Source organism: Schistocerca nitens, chromosome 5 (assembly GCF_023898315.1).
Source record: "Schistocerca nitens isolate TAMUIC-IGC-003100 chromosome 5, iqSchNite1.1, whole genome shotgun sequence".
In the NCBI taxonomy this organism is placed as follows: domain Eukaryota; kingdom Metazoa; phylum Arthropoda; class Insecta; order Orthoptera; family Acrididae; genus Schistocerca; species Schistocerca nitens.
Genome location: NC_064618.1, coordinates 524,784,074 through 524,788,319, shown reverse-complemented (window position 1 = coordinate 524,788,319; position 4,246 = coordinate 524,784,074).

Sequence of the window (4,246 nt, the reverse complement as noted above, 5' to 3'; positions counted from 1 at the left end):
AATCCTAACTCCGCACAAGATTTCAACGATAGAACTACCCATTGATTACGAGTATATTTCTTTTCTCTAGAATGTTCCTGTCAGACATGACTATCATTTTGTACTTGCACTTGTAGAGTAAAACCATGATGGTAAATGTTGAGAGCGGTTCAGTAACAGCAAAAATAATGTTTAACTCTCCGTCGGGTGTTTTGTTTTTTCATCTATCATTATACACTGAAGAGCCAAAGAAATTGTTGCACCTAACTAATACTGTGTAGGGCCACCGCGAGCACGCAAAAGTGTCGTGACACAACGTGGCATGGACTTGACAAATGTCTAAAGTAGTGCTCGAGAGAACTGACACAATAAATCGTATAGGGCTGTCCATAAATCAGTAGAGTATGATGGGGTGGAGATGCAAGGCACGTTGCAAGGCATCACAGAAATGCACAATAATGTTCATGTCTGGAGAGTCCAGTGGCCTGCGGAAGTGTTTAAACTCAGGAGAGTGTTCCTGGAGCCACTCCGTAGCAATTCTGAACGAGTGGGGTGTCGCATTGTCCTTCTACAGTTGCCCAAGTCCGTCGGAATGTGTAATATACACGAAAGGATGCAGGTAATCAGACAAGATGCATAGGTACGTTTCACCTGTCAGAGTCGTATCTAGACGTATCAGGGGTCCCACATCACTGCAACTGCACACTCCCCACAACATTACAAAGCCACCACGACCATGAACAGCCCTCTGCTGACATGCAGGGTCCATCTATCTTCACACCCATGCACGTCCATCCGCTCGATACAATTTGAAACGAGAATCGTCCGACCAGGCAACGTGTTCCAGTCATCAACAGTCCATTGTCGGTGTTTACGGTCACAGGCGTTGCGTGAAGCTTTGTGCTCTGAAGTCATCAAGGGTACATGAGTAGGCCTTCGGCTCCGAAAGCCCATATCGCCGATGTTTTATTGAATCGTTCGCAAGCTGACACTTGTTGATGGCCCAGCATTGAAACCTGCAGCAATTTGGGGAACGATTGCACTTCTGCCGGCCCGAGTGGCCGACCGGTTCTAGGTGCTACAGTCTGGAACCGCGCGACCGCTACGGTCGCAGGTTCGAAACCTGCCTCGGGCATGGATGTGTGTGATGTCCTTAGGTTAGTTAGGTTTAAGGAGTTCTAAGTTCTAGGGGGCTGATGACCTCAGAAGTTAAGTCCCATAGCGCTCAGAGCCATTTGATTGCACTTCTGTCACATTGAACAAGTCTCTTCAGTCGTCGTCGGTCCCATTCTTAAAGTATCTTTTTCCGGCCGCAGCAACGTTGGAGATTTGATGTTTTACCGGACTCCTGATATTCACGCTACACTCGTGAAATGGTCGCACGGGAAGATCCCGTCTTCGTCACTACCTTGAAGATGCTATGGCCCAACGCTCGTTCGCCGGCTATAACATCACGTTCATTTCCCTTAAATTTTGATAACCCGCCATTGTAGCAGCAGTAACCGATCTAACAACTGCGTCAGACACTTTTTATCTTATATTGGCGTTGCTGACAGCAGAGCCGTATTCTGCCTGTTTACGTATCTGTGTATTTGAATACAGATGCGGTTAACAGTTTCTTTTGCTCTTCAATGTATAAGAGAGCATCATGTTAATGCTCCGTAGCATTATGTTATATTATCAAATGTACTCATGTTTGCTTGGATCTTATTTCTTTAACTGAAGGAATATCAATTATGATTTTACAGTTGGTGTTTTCCCTATCCCTGTCATCTGCGACTCAGAATTTAATACGTTCTTAGTGTACGGTTTTTAGTTCCGTCGATAACTTTTTGGCTGTATTCAGTTTGTACGTTGCACTCAGACCCATTTACCGGTGGCTTTTGGCGGTTAATGCTGTATGTGTGTATGCGTGTGTTGGTGTATGTGGGTGGGTGGGTGGTTGAATTTGTGGGTTGGTGGGAGCGGGTGGTGGGGGGTTGTTCGTTTACTGTGCAGTCTAGTGAAATTTTTCATTTTCTTTGGCTATGGTGTTCTCGATCCATAAATGAGTGTTTCTTAGGCTAAACTATGCAAAAACGAGTCTGTATTGCAACTGCATGATGAGCATGATGGAGAGGTTCGTTCTGAAATACTCCTTTTGCTCTGATGAAGCAGGACTGCATTTATTTGTTTTCATTAACTAGCAGAACAATCGACTTCAGACTGAAAATCTTAGTTAGTGGCATCAACACGCAAGAATGTACTGATCCAGTTATGCTCTCCAGTTTTACTCTTTCACTAATTACATACACACTAACTACACAACCCATGTTTACACTATCAGAGACAGAGCACCTCCTGCTGCTAATAAGGCGAGTACACCGTTCGTTTGTTATATATTTTACTAGCTTTCAACAGGAGCGACTTATTTACAAATACATGTGTAGTTACTAGATTATTTTTGTAATTTCTTCCGTATTCGAGAGCTTACTAGGCACAAGCTTTTATTTTAATAACAGTGTAGCGTACAGTACCGCCGTTCTATCGACCCTCATATATACCCTTGTATCGTGCACATTTTTGTTTGTTTTGTTTAGTGTAGCTCAGTGTCGTTTAGACTGTTAGTGAGAGAGCACTGCTGCTAATAAGCCGAGTAAACCGTTCGTTTGTTACATGTGTTTACTAGCTTCAAACGGAAGCGACTGCAGTAATGGATAGGAATTATTGTTGCTGTGTGCAGATGCGAGCTGATTTGGCGACCCGTCGCTTACAGCTTCAGGCTGTCTTGGCTTCAGTCACTCAGCTTGAGGCTGCTGCCAAGGGGCATCACTGTGGGAGGTCGGACGCAGGGATGCGAGGGACGTCGAGCACGTCCCACGTGTCCCCCGATCTGTCCACTGCTGTGGCCGCCCCAGATACTGCCTGCACTGAGGTTGACCACTCATCCGTTGTCACGTCATTCGAAGTCTGGCAGGCAGCAAAAGACTTCCCGAGTGGCCGATCGTAGGGTCTCCCTGGTTCGTCTGACGAACAGGTTTCGGGTGTTATCTGTGGCTGACGATGTCTCTGAGCCGGATGCAGTCGTCCAGCCCGTTCCAGAGGAAGATTCTCGGCCGGCAAGGTCTGGGCGTTCACAGAGGGTGGGTTTTCTAGTAGTTGGGAACTCCAACGTTAGGCGCGTAATGGTGTGACTTAGGAACACGGCTGCCAAGAAGGGGAATGAAGCCAGTGTGCACTCCGTGTGCATACAAGGGGAAGTTATTCTGGATATGGAAAGGTTACTTCTGGATGCCATGAAGAGTACAGGGTGCAGCCAACTGCAGGTGATAGCTCATGTCGGTACCAATGACGTATGTCGCTTTGGATCGGAGGAGATTCTCTCTGGTTTCGGGTGGCTAGCGGAAATGGTAAAGACTGCGTGCCAGTCTTGCTTGCGAGAATAAGGCGGAGCTCACCATCTGCAGCATCGTCGATAGAACCGACAGTGGTCCTTCGATGCAGAGCCGTGTGGAGGGTCTGAATCAGAGGCTTAGGCGGTTGTGTAAGCGTGTAGCCTACAGATTCCTTGACTTGCGCCATCGGGTGGTGGGTTTCTGGGTTCCGCTTAATAGGTCACGAGTCCACTACACACAGGAAGCGGCTACACGGACAGCGGGGTCTGTGTGGAAGGCGCTTGGGTTTTTTTTAGGTTAGAGGGCCTCAGGCAACAACGGAAAGGGCGTACATCTAAAAGGGGGAAGGTAAAACACAGTGAGGTAGTTGTAGAAGCGATCGGTGTTGTAATTGTAAATTGTCGTAGCTGTGTTGGGAAAGAACCAGAGCTCCGAGCCCTAATAGAAAGCACTGAATCTCAAGTAGTTATAGATACAGAAAGCTGGCTAATGCCGGAAAGAAGTTCAGTAGAATTTTTTTTTCAAATGATCTAACAGTGTTCACAATGGGTAGATTAAATACAGTTGGTGGTGGAGTAGTTATTGCTGTCAGAAGTAGTTTGCCTTATAGTGAAATTGAAGTAGTTAGTTCCTGCGAAATAGTGGGGGTAGAGATTATACTTGACAATCGGACTAAACTATTAATTGGATCGTTTTACCGAACCCCCGACTCAGAACATATAGCTGCTGAACAGTTCAAGGAAAACTTGAGTCTCGTTGCAAATAGGTACCCCACTCATGGAATTATAGTCAGTCGTGACTACAATCTACCCTCGATTTGCTGGAAAAATTATACGTTTAAAACCGGCGGCAGAAATAAAACGTCATCCGAAACTGTGCTGAATGCTTTCTCA